The sequence below is a fragment of the Lithobates pipiens genome, unplaced genomic scaffold (genome assembly GCF_037356315.1).
Source record: "Lithobates pipiens isolate NorthernLeopardFrog02 unplaced genomic scaffold, aLitPip1_a1.2 Scaffold_25, whole genome shotgun sequence".
Lineage (NCBI taxonomy): Eukaryota > Metazoa > Chordata > Amphibia > Anura > Ranidae > Lithobates > Lithobates pipiens.
The window spans coordinates 40,592,052-40,613,649 of NW_027507787.1; positions in this window are offsets into that span (position 1 = coordinate 40,592,052).

Below are 21,598 nucleotides of genomic sequence, written 5' to 3' on the forward strand. Positions count from 1 at the left end.
AAAATTTAACCCCATATTAGCAAAGGATTTGCTAGATTTAACGAAAATCTCTGTGTTGCAGAGGATGCAGTTGTCAAAAAGGAATTAAAGCTAAAATCCAGCCCAAAATGTTCTGTTAGTAGTAAGGGGAAGAGTTGGAAGCTCTGCCAGGTTTTTATTACTATCTATATACCCCTTAGTCTATTTACATCAGCAGCTGCTTTAGAACACAGCCGTCGGTGTGCGATGCAAAGATTGTGGTGCTGATACACAGCGTGCGGCAACCTTCCCTTTAAAAAAAAATTAAAACTGAAGTTTAGGTGTACGTATTTTGCATTGGTCCAGCTAGGATTAGTGTAAATCACACAGTCAGAAAATCGTACAAAAAAATATACCACTTTCGAAGAAATCGTACTAAAATCTGTACACCCGCTTTTGTCCGAAAAGGGATAAACGCACACAAAAAAATTTCTTGTACCATACCAGAGCGTATGATTTGTTTAATCAGTACAATTTTCGTCCAAAAATACACTACAACACATGACATCACTCCCCAAATTTTTATTCTCTCATAGGAGACTTTTCGTACTTTAGTAACCCCTTCATTTTCAATCTGGAGACTAGCATGCCAAAAAAAAAAAACAGAAGTTTATTCATTTGATAATCTTATTGTGTGTACTAGGCTTAGATATGCATTTGTTATACCTGTAAGATCCGCCTTGAAGCCAGAAAATCGCTATAGTAGTGCTGATCAGCTTGTAGGTGGGGTGTAGTGTGGTGGAAATTATTCACACAGACGGGTGCAATAAAGAACTTATATTGACGAACGCAGTAACAGTTCACAACAGAACTCGGGGGGGGGGGGGGGGGGGGTACACTCAAGTTTTGCAAAGACAAGGATGAAATGAAGCTCTGCCAGGCTGACAGTGTCTGTAAAAAGAGCAAAATGCGGCCTGGCCAGTCTTGTACCCAATTGGGAAGATGTCCAGAGGAATCACCGTCCCTATGCTTTCCCTCCTTATCAGGAACCTTTCAGTACCGCTGGTACTGTCCCTTGACTACCCACTCAAATTAAGCAGGCCAAACCCTGAAACCAGGGCATTAAATAGTCTCTGCCTGACCCAAAATGGCTCTTAGAGTTACATGGGGCAGCAGCATCCACTAGGATAGCTTCCCCAGTGACCCAAGGAAACCATAGAGGAACTAGGGTTGCCACCTTTTCTTCAAGCTAAACCCGAACACTTTAACAGCGCACAGCAAATTTTTACCTCTCCTTAGAGACCCCCCATTAGAACAGAGTGCCCTTATATCAGTGCCCTATTAGATTAAAGACCCCCATTATATGAGAGTCCCTTTATATCAGTGCCCCCTAAAGACTTCCATCAGTTCAGGAATTCCCCCTTCACATTAAAGTTCCCTTTATCAGGTTTCAGGAGTCTGGAGTCCCCCTTTACACCAGGAGTCACCCTTTACATTAGGAGCACTGTACTGAATCAATGGTCCCCCTATGAGATCAGAGTCCCCCCCCCTTCACATCAGAGTCCTCCCTCACAACAGCAGGGGCCCGTTATATCAGTAACTCCTCATATCAAGGGCCCCTTTACATTAGGAGCCCTCCTTAAATCAAGAGACCCTCTTTCAAATCTCAATTTACATTAGTAGTCTTCTTTACATCAGTACCCCGGTGTGAAAGTAGGGGGCAGAGTGATAGGAGGGTAGCAGAGTGTGACAGGGGGCACATAGTGACAGGAGGGGGGCACAGTGTGACAGGAGGGGGATGCAGAGTTTGACAGGAGGGGGATGCAGCGTGTGACAGGAGGGAGTGCAGAGCGTGACAGGAGGGGGTGCAGAGCGTGACAGGAGGGGGTGCAGAGCGTGACAGGAGGGGGTGCGGCGTGACAGGAGGGGATGCGGCGTGACAGGAGGGGGTGCGGCGTGACAGGAGGGGGTGCGACAGGAGGGGCCCGTGCAAATACAGAGGAGGGGTGCAAATACAGAGGAGGGGGCAATTACAGAGAAGGGAGGGACAATTACAGAGGAAGGGGGTGTAAATACAGAGGAGAGGGGAAATTACAGAGAGGGGGCAATTACAGAGGAGGGGGGTGCAAACACACAGGAGGGGGTGGCAAACACAGAAGGGTCAAAACATAAGGGAGAGAGAGGCGACAGTCAGCTGCTGGTGCAGAAGTTTTTAATAAAATAAATGCTTAAAAGCAATCCACTCACTCTCCATGTCAGAGCTGTATATGTCAGTCTGTGAAGTTGGATGTCCCATCCTCCCCTCCGATGCACGCTGCTCTTATCACTGAATCTCTGGAGGAAACAGAGAGCCGCGGGAAACTCATGTGAACTGTCAGCCTCTGATGATTGAGGTGTGGTTAAGCCTCTGGAATGCTCTGATTGGTCACAGCCTCCCAGGCTGACAGCTCACTGCAGTCTCCCCGCAGCTCTGTATCCTTGGCTTCCTCCAGCGATTCAGTGATAAGAGCAGCGTGGATCGGAGGGGAGAATGGGACATCCAACTTCACAGACTGACATATACAGCTCTGACATGGAGAGTGAGTGGATTGTTTGTTTTTAAGCATTTATTTTATTAAAACCTTCCGCACCAGCAGCTGTCTGTCGCCCGCTCTCTCCCATATGTTTTGATTGCTCTGTAATTGCTCCCGCCGCTCCGATGCCCCTGCTGTCCAGGTCCCCCTATGTGCTGGGACTTGTAAAAGGAGGCCCCATGGTACCCCTGTCAGCTGGAAATGGTGTCCAGGTGTGAGGCAGAGGGAAACCCGGGGACAGCCTCCTAAACCCGTACTGTCCGGGTCAAAACCGGACAGGTGGCAACCCTAAGAGGAACCCTGTTCCTCTTGACTTCCTCCTCCAACAACTGTGCCTCTGCAGGAGAGCTCCACCTGCCATGGAGAAAGTAGACTGCGCCTACCTACAGGCTGCCTGCTGCAATGTGCAAACTCACTCTCTCAGCATGGGCACCATTTAGAGCAGTGGTTTTCAATCCTGTCCTCAAGTACCCCCAACAGGCCATGTTTTGGGAATTTCTCTCAGATAAAGTAGCTGTCCAAAATATCAAGCCATTGACTCTGATTTAAATCACCTGTGCAAGATAAAAGAAAAACCTGCAAACATGGCTTGTTGGGGGGTACTTGAGGACAAGGTTTAGAACCACTAATTTAGAGAACACACTTTCTCAATGAATGCAAAGCATTCTCTGATTGGATGAAATGGACAGGAAGGTTTGTGAAATCACACCATCTCCACCTTGTACAGAGAACGTCTTGCATTCATTGAGGAAATACAAAGTGTTCTCTTAATGGCACCTATGCTAACATACGACCTCATGTGTTGCGTTCCCAATGCAGCAGGGCATCCAATCAGCAGGGGACCCAGAAGCTAGTTGCGAACATTGTGGTAGCGGTGTCCATTACAGTGATTTCCAGCTTCCAGGGGGTTCATCAGGTATGACAATTGCATACTTCAACTTCAGCTTTAGGCTGGGTTTACACCGAAGAACAAAACAGTTCACAGCAGGGGTCCAGTGCGTTCCCATTCACCGTTTCATGTCTGATTTCAGTCAGAATATTTGGCTGAATTTGCACCTGAAGCAGACCAGAAAATGCATAGGGCTCCTGTGCAATTCACATCAGAGCAGCTCTGGAGATGTGTGAACCGGCTTCATAAAGGGCCGGTCACAATCTCCTGACATGTGAATTGTATGTGGAAAACCTGCACTGGTGTGAACTCAGCCTCAATGAAATACCACAAAGTGCACCCCAAACATTGATGCAATCTGTCGCTTGTAATCAAAGCCATTTACTTTGCCTTTTGTTGGACCTGTGCTGAGCAAGGCGTGTAGTAAAATCCCAATGCTATGAATGGGCATCCAAAATGGTCTTTTACTAACATTTAAAGCGGAGTTCCGCCTACTTTTACTACTCCCCAGCATCCCTCACTAATCTGTGCAGTATAAACTAATTGGCTATTTATTTTTTATGCATTACCTACTGTATTAATCAAGTATTAATTTTTCACTTCCTTCTCAGCTGTTCCACTTATGTTATAGCCATATACTATACGAAAAATTGTTTAAAAGCATGTTAAATTATTATTATTATTATTATTCAGGATTTATATAGCGCCAGCAATTTACGCAGCGCTTTACAATATAAAAGGGAGACAATACAGTTACAATACAATTAAATACAAGAGGATTAAGAGGACCCTGCTCAGAAGAGCTTACAATCTAAAAGGGTGGGGCAGGTGGTACAGAAGGTTATAACTGTTGGGAATGAGTTTATGGAAGTGGTAGGAGATTAGTTTGAGACGTGATAGGCTTCCCTGAATAGATGAGTTTTCAGGGATCGTCTGAAGGTAGCAAGAGTAGGGGATAGCCGGACCGGTGGAGGTAGCGAGTTCCAGAGGATTGGAGAGGCTCTGGAGAAATCCTGGAGACGAGTGTGGGAGGAGGAGACGAGAGAGCTTGAGAGTAGGAGGTCTTGAGAAGAACGGAGGGGACGGTTTGGGTGATATTTGGAGACAAGATTGGTGATGTAGCTCGGGGCAGAGTTGTGAATGGCTTTGTATGTGGTGGTTAGTATTTTGAATTTAATTCGCTGGGTGATTGGGAGCCAGTGTAGGGATTGGAGGAGAGGGTTGGCAGACACTGAGCGTTTGGTTAGGTGGATAAGTCTGGCAGCAGCATTCATGATAGACTGAAGAGGAGATAGCCTATGGAGAGGCAGACCAATGAGAAGAGAGTTGCAATAGTCAAGGCGAGAGATAACAAGGGAGTGAATGAGGATCTTGGTAGTTTTAGAGATGTTACTCTAAATGAAAAAAACTTTCGGCAGAGCTCACGGTTTATCATGTTGTGACTAAATGTTAAAAGATAAGTCGTTCAATGGACCTAAATGAATTGGTTTATCATTTGGTTTGTTCACATAGATAGGTAGTGACAAAATATATATATTTGACCTTTCTACCTCCCTTCTGTGTATTCCTGCTTTGTATGGAGGAGCGAGCATTCGTTATGGAAAACTTTCTTTGCCACTTCGTTACAATATGACATGCTAGTGAATGTATTTTTTTTTTTTTGGGGTGTGTAGGGGAAAGGTAGTTGATTCTGGATTGTACGTTGGTTCTAACTAAGTATTTTACTTCCAAATTATCATTTTTATGTGCATTAAAAATCGAAAATTGATCAAAGGTTATGATTGATAGAATTTCGTATGTTTTTTTTCAAATAGTGTATGGCCAACATTACTTGTTTTTTTTTTTTTTTTGCCTAGGTGAAGATGATATAGCTCTCAGTCTGCCTATACACAGCCCTCTCCCTCTCATTGCCAGATCTCACATAACTGGAGAAGACACGCACCTGTCATCTGCCCACTCTGCTCAGCAGAGGATCAGAGGAGAGATACACTACTAAAAAAAATTGATCTGGCCTGTGTGAAAGGTGCCTTAATGCCTGTACACACAATCAGAAGATCGGAAGTGAAATTTCATCCGATAAACGATCTGCCGATTGACAGCTGCTTTTGACAGCCAATTCCAAATTTTCGAACAACAAAAACTGGATGTGCAGGCTATAAAATTAACATAATGTCTGATTTTCATTTTGATTAGTACAGTTTTCATCCACAAAAAATTGTAAGAGCAAGACTACGCATGCAAAAACAGATGAAAATTTGTCTGATAATCTGATCGTGTGTACCAGGCTTTAGGTATATAGGTTACCTGTACAGAGTAAAAGTGCACTTTAAAGTAGAACTAAAGGTAAAACCTTTTTTTTTTCATTATTGCCATTTGTCCCATGTGGGAGATTACCCTTCATTTCCTTCGCCATAGCCAAAACCAGAAATCAGAGGAAATCCCTCCAAAGTGAGGCAATCCCTTGCTGTCACCAGGCTGATCCAGAATTAGTGTCCCCATTGGGTGATGTACCCTTTTATTATTAAGAGCAATCCAACACTTTGGATTTTATTTCCCTTTCAGCGACAACAGTAAACAGGACAAATATAGAGGGTGAATCCCCCTAATGGGAGCACAGATAGCAATAAAAATCTGACAGTTAACCTAATCTCTCTCTGCTTTGTCCAAAATGTAAAAAAAAGTTTTACCTTTACTGTAAGGGCTGGCAACACTGTGATTGGCATGTGGGCAGGGCCACTCACCTTGCACGTGGGGGTACCTTTCCTGTGGCGCATCTTCACCAATGCCCGGGACCAGGTGGAGACCACGTTCATGTAAAAATCAGACATTATATGGTGGTTCCCCGACTTAGGCATGAGCCTTCCACAGAGTGCAGTAGAACAATGTACCGAGTCCTGTATAGTACTGTCCAGTGTCACTACACACACTTTCCTTCTTTATCTTGCAACTAGGAGAGACACCTGTCTCACACCAGTGACAGAATGGGGTCCCACTGTACACCTGGTGTGGCCTTCATGAGTGCACTTGATAATTTCTTCACTCCCATACCATGCAGCCAGGCTCTGGGTTCCAGTGCTGTTTGGTCCTGGTTGCTTTAGGAAACTGACCGCTAGGGAGGGAGCCACATCAGAGATCCCTTCACTACTGGAGGAAACCTTACCTACAGCAGATACCACACTTCACAGCTGGCTGCAATGTAGCTTCCATTAGTTTTTGGTTAACCATAGTACCTGCATAATTCCTCCTACTTCTCTTGCCAAGTACATCTTTTGTAGTGGCTTTGCTTCATGTCTTACATATGCTTTTACTGAACCCAATTCTGTCATACACCACAAACCTCCATGCACCCCCTTTTAATTGACTTCAGACCAGGCTTAGAACAGTTGATGCAACTTTACTTGTGGCACAGTGCAAAATTAACCATTTATTGTAACATTCCCTAACTAACTCCAACAGGCTGCCCAGGCATACCACAACATGGTAGCAGTCTAATAGTGGCATCCTCCAAGACTTCGTTCTCCAGCTTTCTGGTGTCCTCCGGTGGGCTCCTGGGTCCCACTCAGTGCTCCATGGTAGCTACAGCATCTTGAGTAACAGGGATCAGGAATATCCCCCGGACCTGGCCTTCCCACTCATTTATATAACATAGCATATAGGCAGTGTCCAAATAGCAAGCAATTGTGCTGTAAGTTTAAAAATGACTTGCTAAGCCATTATAAGTTTTATTGTACAATTGCAGCAAGTCTGCATTGCATGATTCCAGGTCAACTTTCTTTGCAAACATGCTGCAAGTTCTGCTTTAGTTATGTTGTGTAATAGCCATCCTACCACAGGGGTCACTGTGACTGCAAGTCTACAGCATGTAAATTCAGAGCTCTTGCTGTAGACTCACCACTGCAACTTTGCTACAAATGGGAAAAGTGTCAACTAGTACTTGTGCTTCAAGTGTACAACTTGCCAGTGAAAAATGTGCAGCAAGTTAACAGACTTAAAATTCGACACTGCCACAAATTTGTGGCAAGTTATCCCTGGGTTGAGGGGCTTAAGGGGGTTTGCTTAATTAGGAGGAAACTGGCATTTCAGTTTCCTCATGGTTTAGTAAAATCTGCTTTTGGGACCTGGAGATTTCTTAACGATGGGATGAAATCTTCAGTTCTGGTTCCAGATTTTGTGAACCACCAGCACATTGATGGGCTATTAGTATGGTTCTGGGCTCTGAGGAGTCCAGGTATGCAAGGGAAAAGCCAGAGGGGTGTATGTCTGCGCTAGAAAAGACAGACCCAAGCCTGAGTGCTAGAGCAGCAAGGGGTTGGTATCTGTATGTAGCGATTACCCCCGTTCCCCCCGCAGGAGCCACTTAAGTATGTTGCATACTCTGCCTCTTAACCTCAATACTAGCCTCTGCCCCTCTTGGCACACCTGGCAATAGTGTAAGTACAATGACCAATGAGAAACACACACGTTATGATAAAACACAGAAATTGTCTTTGCTTTAATATAACTGTGTGTGTGTATATATATATATATATATATATATATATATATATATATATATATATATATATAGTAAGCTCTAACGAGCAGGGCCCTCTGATCCCTCCTGTATTGATTTGTATTGTAAGTGTACTGTCTGCCCTCATATTATAAAGCGCTGCGCAAACTGTTGGCGCTATATAAATCCTTAATAATAATAATAATAATAATAATAACAATAAAAAAAATATATATATATATATATATATATATATATATATATATATATATATATATATATATATATATATATATATATATATAATTCCCCCCAAGTAATCAACTGGAGAGCAATAATAACTGAGATTAAGAGCAATATAGCTCAATCCTATATTCAGGCTGCTTTCAGGGGATTCAAAAGCAGAGACACACTTACATGACGAATAGATCACAACATGGCAATCCGTATCCAATTGGTTACCTTTACTTAGGTTGGCTCTATGAGTCCAGGGAGGAGGAGAGCAGAGGAATGGCCCTCTGTGTCAGGCCTCTCACTTCTGTCCTCTGACACCACAGGCCCAACTTTAAACACTTTATTCAAATCAACATGTAATGGCTTAACTACCTAGATAAGCTGTCCCACACATCCACTGCATATACAGAGCCCTGAATATGTGTGTGCTGGTCTGTATGGCACTAGTAGCTTTAGTCCTTTTGAAGAACAGAAAAACTTTGTGTCTTCAGCTAGCCACTTTCTTTGGTGCACTAAACTCCTGAATAGCAAGGCCAAACACCACAACTTGCCCAGATTATCAAGTAAAGAAAGCAGGATCTTTCTCAGCAAGGTGAAAGGACAATGATGTCTGTATAAAGTGTCCCTGGAAATGGATGGCCTTATCCTTTAGCCCTGTGGCACTGCTAGTGTCGGCAAGATGGCTAACAGCAACAATGTCTATATACAGTGTCCATTTAACTTCTTCTGTGCTGCCCGTCACAACATCACCCTCTCCTGGAAGACGGATCGGGTCCCGTCGGTGGTTCGATGGATTGAACTTCTTAATGATATGATGGTCATGGAGGAGCTGCAGGCGAAGGTGGACGACAGATATGACAAATTTATTGCTCTGTGGTCTATCTGGCGCCATCACTCGGCCTCAGCGGGCTTCCTTAATGGCCTTCGATAGGACAATGCCATGTCCTGTATTTTTGATGTTCACCTGTGATACTCCTTAGGGGTTGCACAGCTAATGGGCCTGTGCTCTTACGTCCCTTTGCACACCACCTTCCGGCTGGCCCCCGTCTGTCTTCCCTCCCCCCCATGTGGCGATGTAGGTTGGATGTCGGGCCACCGACCTGGATCCATGCTGACGGCTGCAGTACGGCCCAGTATGATTTCAGTTTTTTGAGGTTCCTGTCTTCCTCCTCTCCTCTCCCTCACCTTCCCCTGTCCCTTCCCCCCTCCTCCCCCCCTCCCCTTCCCTCCACCGGTTGATTTCTTTCTTTATTTTCGCTTATACTGGTATTAATTAGCTTTGTCATTTACGCAGTTTTTTATGCTTTTACACTTGTGCCTCGCTGTTTGTGTATCTTTTGAAATGTACTGCTATTTTGTACTCCTTATTTGCACTGACCTTGTGATAATAATAAAACTATGTTCAACCTTAACTTCTTCTGTGGTGGTGTCCCTGTTTACTGCAAATGGGCAAAAGCCCTCTCACCCAACCCTGCGGTCAAGGCCCAAACAAATGTCCTGGAACAGCAGGCTCTCCTGGCAACCCGACTGGTCACCTCACACTGGAACACTTCACCGTCAGTTCAGGTGCACCTGGATGTGCACCTGGGATCCCGCTCTCTCAGGCTGGATGTCCTGACTGGCAGCAGAGGCCAACATCGCGCAGTGAAATCACCTGGGAGACAGCATCTTTCTGTCAGGTTTGATCTCTTCCTCTGCCTCGTGCTGTCTGATTTCTCCTTAGGAAATTAAAATGGAGTCTCTCTGGCCCTGCCCTCAGAGCATGTTGGTATTTTGTAGTTCCATACAGTTAAATCTGACTGTGAAACTTGAGTCCTAGAACTACAATTCCCTTTATGCTTTGCTCCCTTATGGTAATCACTCTGCTGACAGGATGTGATGACACAGAGTCTTAGCTTGCACTAGAGGACGGTCTCATTGCAACAATGTTGCAGAGTGTCTTTTGATACTGCAGGTAAGATAGCCAGTTCCCTGCTACAAGTATGGTCTGCGGGAGACAGACGAGGGCCTGAAGTGGAAGGCCTGAGCAGAACTGCTGTATGTGTAAACCAGGAGGCTGAATAACAATTTTGTTGCATATGTAAGCTAGGAGGCTGAGTTTAACATTACTTTGTGTTGATGGTAGAAACCCCCTGCGAGGGTAACCCTTTTTGATTGTGTTTTCTGGAACTTTATTTGAACTTTCTTTAATAAAATTGGGACAACAAGATTTTAAATGATGATATCTGGCATGGACTGTACTTGCTAGTGGGCGCTACACTTGAGCTCTACAACCCCAAACTTTACAGAACATATAAAGGTTGTCAGGCAAAGGACAATGCAGCTGTACAGGCAGGCACAAGGAGATACCTGCTATGTGCTATCAGTAAATAGGTTTTCTCCTGTTTCACTTCAGGCTTGTTTTTAGCACTGGATTTCAGCTATGAGAAATAGAGGGAAACCTCTGAGACAAAAGTATGAAGGTAAACGCACAACCCCGTTACACTACCAATTCTTCAGACCATGAAGAATTAATGCTCAAGAAATGACTGGTTAAGCTCATAAGTGTTGTTTTTTTTCCGATAAAGCTCTTCCTTTGGCTTTTAAAAGCAGAACTCCAGGCAAAGTGCTAAACACATAGATGAAATGCATTTAGGAGAGCTGTTTTATCTGACAAAAGACTTGTATTTCTGTCCACGCAGTCTAAGGCTGGGTTCACACTATTGCCGCATACGGCTCACAGCAGGGGTCTGCTGCATCCCCATTTCAGGTCTGATTTCAGCATGAATTTGTTGCCTGAATTCGGACCTGAAATGGACCAAAAGACGCACAGGACCCCTGTGAAAATTTGGCACTGGAGCCACATCGCAGATATGTGAACCGGCTCAGAGAGCCAGTCACAATCTCCTACCATGCAAATTGGATGCAGAGAAATCCACATCCAATTCGCATAGGTTTGAACCCAGCCTAAAGAATTGCATAGCTCTGTCCATAGCGCAGCCCTGTGTAGTGCCCTCGTCCCTAGAATAGTGTTACAGGTAAATTTAGATATGCTGGGTGGTAGCCAGCCTGGCTAATTTGTAGTGTTTAGTGATTAACTGACTTCTGTATTAATTGCATTTGTGTGGCTTCTCCTTTTTTGCCAGTAGGTGGCACTGTTACCTTTGACATTAATATGATGAGATATATTATGTATGTATATGTATGCACAAGATGCAAGATAAACAAACATACTTCTTTCAGCCAATCATATTTTCTGCGTTGCATGCTGGGAAAAGCTATTTAAAGGCACAAAGTCAGGTGACCAGTCCAGTTCTTCCCAGCCAGGGCTCTTATGCCTGGGCAGATGAGTGTACAGTTCCTGGATGCTAGGCCTGTAGCCTCAGGCCTATCCAGCGGGCTGTGAGGCCTATCCGGCTGTTCGAATATATGAAGAGGAAACCCTGACCGGTCCGGAAACAATTCTAGCGGGATGGAGTTCTAGGGAAGCACCAGAGAGACGACCCTTCATGAGCAGCAGGCTATGAAGTGGCTGACACGACTTCAGAGACAAGGGAATCTGAGCATGAAGCTGTTAGCAATATTCAGTTACTAGAAGAGACAGCCTGTCCTACAAAGTACAGATGTGCTGGTTCAGCTTAAAGGCTCTTTTTCCTGTACTGTTGTCTACCTTATCTCGCCTATTTTTGTTTAAGGAGTCTGCCAATCTGCCTGTTGCTGATTGTTATTAAGGGTGTCCTGTGCCCGATCCCCCTCTCTCCCACATTTTTCCTGTACTGAAAAATAAACTTCTCTATTGTTTAAAGCATAAAAGTGACTGGCGCACAATGTTTTTTTGTGTTCATCACCCACCATGCCCACAAACCTGCACCCTGAGAATGTATGTCAGCCAACAGTACTACACCTGTTTTCAGGATGATTCATGGTCATGCCCAAAGATCTGCAGCTCATTGAACAGCGCATAGAATCAAGGTTGTGTGTGCTAATGCATATGTACATTAGCATGAATTAGTAGGCATACCAAGCACTGGCTTTTGGTACCCTATGCCCTATTTAAAGCACAGCAGAACTAAGGAAAATTGGTGAGTGGTCATCTGCTTTTGTGACTTGTGACCTAGCTTCATCCTCTGTTTTTGTGCTTCTGCTGCTAGTCCAATATAAACCCGGCTTCTGACCCTGTTCCTCTTCAACTCCCCACTTACCAAATTGGTATTTCTGCTGCCAAAATGTTGCTGACTCTGACTTAACTTTACTACAGCTTTAATTCCTGTGCTCCATCTGTGTCCCAGCATTCTGCACAAGTTCTAGTCTAAGCATTCATAGCATTTCCCAGCAATAACCAAACTGTCATCCTCCACTGTGTCAGGACCTACTGCAGGCACCAGTGCCACTCATTTGCCTGCTATATCCTGACACCAACTCCAGGGGTATTGGACAGGAGGTGTAGGGGAAGCACTCCTTCGCTAGCATATCAAAGTGAGTTTCCTCATAGAAGTCAATGGAAACTAAGATAATTAGTTCCGCATTGACTTCTATTGCATGCAATACCACATGTGGCCAGAGGTGGGCTGGCACCGGAGAGCCTTGGAAATACTCGGGGACAGCTTGGCTGAATTTGGGAAACCTCGGAAACGCTCAGGAACGGAGTATTTCCGAGAGGCTGCGAACTGTTCCGAGTGTCACCCGCGCCCTGGCCCCCGCACCTCTGGCCAAATGCAGTACTGCACACCACATTAGCTTAAATTCTGCTCCTTTTGCGAGACAACACTCGCAAACCGAGTCAGGATTTAAAAAAAAAAAAAAAGTTGCGTTGCTCATTAACCAAGGTTCCCCTGTAACAGAATATTGGCATACATTAAAAAGGTGATCAACTCCAGACATAAAACGATAATTCTTCCGCTCCTACAAGACTTTGGAACCGGCCGCACCTGGAGTATGCTGTCCAGTTGTGGTCACCAGTCCTCAGGAATGATGTACTGGAAATGGAGTGAGTACAAAGATGGGCAACAAAGGTAATAAAGGGTCTGGAGCAGCCGTCACTAAATGGCGGCCCGCGGTCCGAGTCCGGACCGAGCAGCGCTTCTGCCCGGACCGCCATGCCGCCAGTGTAGCAAGCGACAGCAATCACTGGTTTGCTGAGACCGCGAGTTTCCCCAGCAACCAGTGACGCTGCGCGCATGCGCCCGCCCCCTGCTCCTGGCCGCGTCTCTCGGAGCTGAAGAGACACGGGCAGTAGGGGTGTGACGTCACGTGCGCGCCCCGCCCCCCTGCTGCCCGCGGTTCCCGGGTCCTGGATCTCAGCGCGAGGCAGCTTCAGTTGTGCCCACACTCCTGCAGTTAAGGTATGTGGGCACATTAGTTATCTATTAGTGATCAGTGTTGTGCACACTGTTGGGCATATTTTAAGGGGCTTTTTTTTGTAAAGGGCACACTGATGGGAAAATTTTATGTTAAATGGCACTCTGATGGGCACATTTTATTTTAAGGGGCGCGCTGATGGATATATTTTTTATGTGCACACTGATGGGCATGTTTTGTTAAGGTGCCCCTTAACAAAATATGCCCATTGATGTGCACATTAAAAATATACCCATCAGCGTGCCCCTTAAAATAAAATGTGCCCATCAGAGTGCCATTTAACATAAAATTTTCCCATCAACGTGCCCCTTAACATAAAATAAGGGTCACGCTGATGGGCACCTTTTATGTTAAGGGGTAATCCGATGGACAAATTTTATTTTACGGGGCACACTGATGGGTATATTTTTAATGTGCACATCGATGGGCATATTTTGTTAAGGGGCACGCTGATGGGTACAACAAAATGTGCCCTACAAAATATGCCTATCGATGTGCACATTAAAAATATACTCATCAGCATGCCCCTTAAAATAAAAATTGTCCATCAGAATGCCTCCTAACATAATAGGTGCCCATCAGTGTGACCCTTATTTCATGTTAAGGGGCACGCTGATGGGTAGATTTTATTTTAAGAGCAACACTGATAGGTACATTTTATATTAAAAGGGGCACTTTGATGGGCAAATTTTAAGTTAAGGGGCATGTTTTGTTGTGTCCATCAGAGTGCCCCTTAATATAAAATGTGCCCATCAGCATGACACTTATTTTATGTTAAGGGAAATCCTGATGTGCACATTTTATGTTAAGGGGCACTGTGATGGGGACACCTGATGTAAAGGGGCACTGTGATGGGGACACCTGATGTAAAGGGGCACTGTGATGGGGACACCTGATGTAAAGGGGCACTGTGATGGGGACACCTGATGTAACGGGGCACTGTGATGGGGACACCTGATGTAAAGGGGCAATGTGATGGGGACACCTGATGTAAAGGGGCACTGTGATGGGGACACCTGATGTAAAGGGGCACTGTGATGGGGACACCTGATGTAAAGGGGCACTGTGATGGGGACACCTGATGTAAAGGGGCACTGTGATGGGGACACCTGATGTAAAGGGGCACTGTGATGGGGACACCTGATGTAAAGGGGCACTGTGATGGGGACACCTGATGTAAAGGGGCACTGTGATGGGGACACCTGATGTAAAGGGGCACTGTGATGGGGACACCAGATTTAAAGGGGCACTGTGATGGGGACACCTGATGTAAAGGGGCACTGTGATGGGGACACCTGATGTAAAGGAGCACTGTGATGGGGACACCAGATTTAAAGGGGCACTGTGATGGGGACACCTGATTTAAAGGGGCACTGTGATGGGGACACCTGATTTAAAGGGACACTGTGATGGGGACACCTGATTTAAAGGGGCACTGTGATGGGGACACCTGATGTAAAGGGGCACTGTGATGGGGACACCTGATGTAAAGGGGCACTGTGATGGGGACACCTGATGTAAAGGGGCACTGTGATGGGGACACCTGATTTAAAGGGGCACTGTGATGGGGACACCTGATTTAAAGGGGCACTGTGATGGGGACACCTGATGTAAAGGGGCACTGTGATGGGGACACCTGATGTAAAGGGGCACTGTGATGGGGACACCTGATTTAAAGAAGCACTGTGATGGGGACACCTGATGTAAAGGGGCACTGTGATGGGGACACCTGATTTAAAGGGGCACTGTGATGGGGACACCTGATTTAAAGAAGCACTGTGATGGGGACACCTGATGTAAAGGGGCACTGATGGGGACACCTGATTTAAAGAAGCACTGCGATGGGGACACCTGATGTAAAGGGGCACTGTGATGGGGACACCTGATGTAAAGGGGCACTGTGATGGGGACACCTGATGTAAAGGGGCACTGTGATGGGGACACCTGATGTAAAGGGGCACTGTGATGGGGACACCTGATTTAACTTGATCTGGGATCACCAGATGTAACTTGACAATAAATATTGTTGAAATGCTAAGGAAATTGTACATTTCTCATGTTTTTGATAGATATACAGTTACTACAATATTTCTGAGTCGTAGCACAGACTTGAGATTCGGACCTCGGCCCAAAGAAAATTTTGGCGACCGGACCTCCTTTAATTTTAATTCATTACCCCTGGTCTGGAGGATGTTGGTTATGAGGAAAGGTTGCGAGCACTGAACTTATTCTTTCTGGAGAAGAGACACTTGATAGGGGATATGATTTCAATTTACAAATGCTGTACTGGTGACCAGGGCCGCTGATAGGGGGGACCACCAGCCCTTCTGTACTGGGCCCTGCCCTGTAGGGGGGCCCATAGGCAGAGGGGGGACTCCCACATTATAGGGACTATACTAATCCTGAGCTAGGGTCCCATGTAGTGTGCGTGGGAGGAAGCAGAAAGCAAATTATTTAAACACTTTTGGGAGTAATCTGCAGCCGTATGTCCAGACTATTACATACAGTACATTACACAAGTCCCAGTCTCTTCTATATCAATACGCCGGCCGGGACTTGTGTAATGTAATTGTCTTGACATACGGCTACAGATTACTCCCGAAAGTGTTTAAATACTTTGCTTTCTGCTTCCGGCTGTCCAACTTCGTGCCCAGGTGGAAGGAGCAGAGGTTTTAGAGGAGCTCAGCTTCTGGCCGGTCCCCACGCTCCCAGATCCAGAGGATCCAAGCCCCCCACCCCAGGAGAAGCACTGCATGAGGACCCCAGATAAAAGAAGCCAGCAGGACCAGGTACTTGTGAAGTCGGGGGATGTTAGGTGGAGGTAGAGACTGGGCGCGGGCTCTGAACATAAAGTTGGCCATACTGCATACTGCTCTCCCACATATCTAAAATATTGTGGGTATTCACCGTGCCCAGAGTGAAAGTCTTTTCCCTGCTGTGTGGGGGGCCCCGCCAGGTAGACTGTACGGGGCCCCATGATTTTTAACAGCGGCCCTGCTGGTGACCCCACAATAGGGATGAAACTTTTTTCGTGGAAGGGAGTTAAACCACACACCCGGCCACTCATTAAAATTAGAAGAAAAGAGGTTTATCCTTAAACTACGTAGAGGGTTCTTTACTGCAAGAGCGGCATGGATGTGCAATTCCCTTCCACGGGCGGTGGTCTCAGAGGGGAGCATCAATAGTTTTTTTTTTTTTTAAACTATTCGATAAGCACCTGAACGACCACAACATACAGGGATATACAATGTAATACTGACATATAATCACACACATAGGTTGGACTTGATGGACTTTTTTTTCAACCTCACCTACTATGTAACTATTTAATATGCAAAGTGATTGGAGGAAAGCTTCAGAATGGCAAAGGTGTTTTTATTGCAAATTATGTGAGCAGTTCCTCTTTAACCACTTCCCGACCAGTGCACATAGATGTACGTCAGCAGAATGGCACGGACAGGCAAATGGGCATAAAGGTGGCGGGTCCTGCGTACTCGATTGCTACAGGGATACCCACAATCGTCTCACGGGAGGAAGAACGGGGAAGTGCTAAAGTAAACAAGCATCTCCCCGTTCTGCCTAGCAACAGTGTCTCTGATTTCTGCTCCCTGCGATTGGAGCAGAGACCAGTGACGTGTAAAACACAGCAATGCCCCCACAGTTAGCAACACGTCCCTAGGACACACTTAACCCCTAAACTGCCTAGTGGTTAACCACTTCACTGCCAGTGTCATTTACACAGGAATCGGTATAGCACTGAGTTCTGTATAAATGACAATGGTCCCAAAATGTGTCAAAAATGTCTGATGTGTCGGTCAGTCACAATACTAGTAAAAAAAAAAATAAAAAAAAAAAATTATATATATATATATATATATATATATATATATATATATATATATATATATATATATATATATATATATATATATCATTGTTTTTCATGGTTGTTGTTTTGTTATTTATTAATAATTTGTAACTTTGATGCATTTTTCTTTTTATGTATAGTTTAAAGAGTAACATATTTGCTGTTCTGTGATATGAATATCTCTACTCCCTTGTTCCTGAAGAAGCCGATCATGGCGAAACATGTTGAATGTACTGGGATGGAACCTCTTTTGGTCCTTAAAGAGAATGTCACCTGCGTTTAGGCAATAGGTGTCAATTATAGACCATAGGGAATTGTATTAAATGTTTGACTATTTTTTATATTTTGTGTAATGTATATGAAATACATTTTGTATAATTTTTTTTTTAGAACACCTTTTCTTATTTTTCTTCCAATATTTGGTGCCGCAAAAGTCACTTACCTCCAAACTTTTTGTGTTTTATATTTCCTTTTGGGATGCTGGTACCAGTATTGTATATTATTTGAACAGATCCCTGTCGGAGTACTTTTTTCAATATGGGAAAAAAAGGGTGTCAATTTTGTTTGGGAGCCAAGTCGCACGACCGCGCAATTGTCAGTTAAAGCGATGCAGTGCCGAATCGCAAAAAGTGGTCTGGTCTTTGGCCAGCAAAATGGTCCGGCCTGAAAGCGGTTAAGTAAAACTTATAGGTATCCTACCCACCCCAGCCTGTGACTGAACAGTGAAAGAAGAAGCAGACTGATGAGCTCATCTCTCTTTCACTCTGCTTTCTGCTCCTATCAGCATGCTCCTTGTTAGAACATGAGCACTACAGCACAACTGAATGTCCCAATCTAAACTCTACTGTACAGGGACTGCAAGAGGCTCATACCAAGTCCAATTTTAGTGCCTACGCTACTTGCAAAATACTAGGGGTGCTGAATATAATTGGTGCATTGCGATTCAGAAGTTCACGATGCTGCACGTTGGCCGAATCGATATCTAGTGACGTCATTCGTCACTCCATGCAGTGCTCTGCCTCTCCGGGAGAAACGCAGAGGCAGAGCCTGCATGGTGGGTAAGACCCCCTCCCCTTCACTGAAGCAGAAAGTCATCTGATGAGCTGCCAGCCAGTACAGTGAAGGGGGAGGAGCTCAAGGAGACCCAAAATCAGGAGAGGCTTCACTGGAGGCACAGGAAGGAGAAAACCCACTGAGCAGCATGGAGGAGGGGGAATCAACTGACACTGAGAGCAGATGAGTGCCAGTGTCCATGATTCCATGGCTCCACTACCATCAACCCTCTGGCCCTGATCCCAGCCATCCCTCTGGCCCTGATCCCAGCCATCCCTCTGGCCCTGATCCCAGCCATCCCTCTGGAGAAAAATGTTAGTTTTTCTGACTGCTTGAATTTTTGGATAAAAAAAAAGTTTTTAACCATGCGCATTTGCACAGTAATCGTGATGCATCGCAGAATCTAATTGTGGACAGGATAATCGTAATCAAATCGTGAGACCAGTGATGATGTGCACCCCTACAAAATACATTGAACCACTTGTTTTACCCCCTTCATGACCAGACCTTGTTTTGCTATTGAGCACTGTGGTACTTGAATTATTGTTATTGGACACAACTGATCAGCTTGACTTCAGCCAAAATCATTGGCTAAAATCAGCTAACTTGTGCTGTGTCCAAACACAGAACCAGTAAGCAGGGGACGCGTGCATGCACACTGCTGAACCCAAAAGAATGAGCTGACATACAGGTCCGTGATTGTGCCTGCACCTGCTACCCACTCGCAATTTATTTACAGTGAGTGGTCAGCAGATGGTTAACCACTTGCTTACTGGGCACTTAAACCCCCCTCCTGCCCAGGCCAATTTTCAGCTTTCAGCACTGTCACTCTTTGAGGCTGGGTTCACACCGCTGCGGGGGGAGAACCGGATGTGATTCGCACAGCAAATCACATCCGATCTCCGTAGCGATGCGAGTTCAGCCATACAGATAGTATGGCTGAACTCGCAGCGGTCCCGCAGCAAACTCGAACGGGACCCTTTTTTGGGTCCGCAACGGAATCGGATCGCATGGGGGTTCACACCATGCGATCCGATTCCTGTGCGAGTCGGCAGATCGCACTGCGATATGCCGACGGATCTGGGGGTGTCATTAACATAACATTGACACCCCCAGCCGTCCGCATAGGGCAGTGTGAACTGCCGGCGGGAGGTATGCGATGCGGGAAAACGCAGCGGATTCGCGGCGTTCCCGCATCGCAGCGGTGTGAACCCAGCCTGAATGACAATTGCCCAGTCATGCTACACTGTATCCATATGACATTTTTTATCATTTTTTTTTTTTTCACACAAATAGAGCTTTCTTTTGGTGGAATTGAATCACTAATGAGTTTTTTTTTTTGCTAAACAAAAAAGACTGACAATTTTGAAAAAAAAATGTTTTCATAGTTTGTTTGCAAAATTTTCTAACAGGTAATTTTTCTTCTTCATTGATGCCCGCTGATGAGGCTCCTCTGGTGGGCACTGATAGGTGGCACTGGTGAGCACTGATTAGGAGGCACTGATGGGAACTGGTAGGTGACACTGATAGGCAGCACTGATGATGAGGCACGAATTGCCAGCACTGGTGGGTAATAATAGGTGGCAGGTGAAAGTTGGAAGCCATGCGTGAGCCTTTCAGTTGTGCTTTCTACACCCATAATTCGTTGTATAGGTGGTGTGACTTTTTTTTTTTTTTTTTTGCTGAATACCTTTCATTTCAGGATGTTACAGCTAGTATAAGAATAATGTGTGAATTTTAATGGAAGGCTTGGCTCACCTGCAGGTAAAAGAAATGAACATAACATCTGGAGAAATAAATAAAAAGATGCCGTTCTGGTGCCAATTCTTATAGTTGATCTCCATATAAAGCAATGCAATTGAGGATGGTACATGCTAAATTACCAAGCTGCTCATTTGTTCAAGTCTGCTCAAACTATGTGCTGCCTAAATATACACCAGTGCCTGAAATATGAGATTCTTTAAAATGCTGAATGTATAACATCTGGAAATCTGGATTTGAATCCTTACTTTACTCCTTTCTCTCAATGCAGCAGCCAGTGCAGGCAACTCCTATTCAGACGATATTACATTTTAGTTGGTATGGTGAAGAATGAGAAGTGATTAGAAGAAGTATTTAATGTAATTAAGCATTGCACCTACAGTAGATAAGCAGCTGCTGACAAACAGACTAGGTGTAGCAATGTCATTGAGGTCACAAGAAGTAGGAGTGAATTAAAATGCAAATTTTAGCAGGTTTTAGGCTTTGTTCAAACGTGACTGAGGTTGGGGGGGGGGGGGTTAAACCTGATAGTTGTGCCATAGGCCATAATCTTCTGGTGCTGCAGAGGTTAACACAACCAGTGGACTGTCACAGGCACTCTTCAAGGGTGCCGACTATGCCCACTAAAGATGCGCCGAACACCCCCCTGTTCGGTTCGCACCAGAACCTGCGAACAGACCTAAACTTCATGTGAACTTTAGAACCCTATTAAAGTCTATGGGACTCGAACGTTCAAAATCTAAAGTGCTAATTTTAAAGGCTAATATGCAAGTTACTGTCTTAAAAAGTGTTTGGGGACCTGGGTCCTGCCCCAAGGGACATGGATCAATGCAAAAAAAAGTTTTAAAAACTGACGTACCTGGGGGGTGTGTATAGTATGCCTGTGAAAGGGCGCATGTTTCCTGTGCTTAGAACTGTCCCTGCACAAAGTGTTATTTCTGCAGAAAAAAAAGTCCTTTAAAATCACTCGCGGCTATAATGAAACCTGCGTTACATCAGAGGGGGGCGGGGTCACCCATACGTCATTGGTTAAGCCCAGTTTCCCCCACTAACGTCAGAGGGGGTGGGGTCAGGTGACGGGTGGCCCCACCCTCCTCATATAAGAAACGTCAGCCGCCGGGTTCCCCGCAGTGTCTCCTCCGTGGAGACAGAAGATGCATGAATGGATTTGCTTCGCTGGACTAAGAAATCGTCCGTCGCTGGATCAGATCAGCCATCGCTTGACCCCGGAGAGATGATCATCCGTCACTGGATAGCAAGAATGGATTAGCACCGCTGGAATCTTTTATTTTTATTTTTTATTTTTTTTTTAATAAAGGAATTTTTCAAAAGTGTGTTTGTCTTATTTAACTATTTTTTTACACTTTCTTTGTGAAATGGTAGGGGTACTTTTGTACCCCCTTACCATTTAAAACAGGGGGGGCAGGATATGG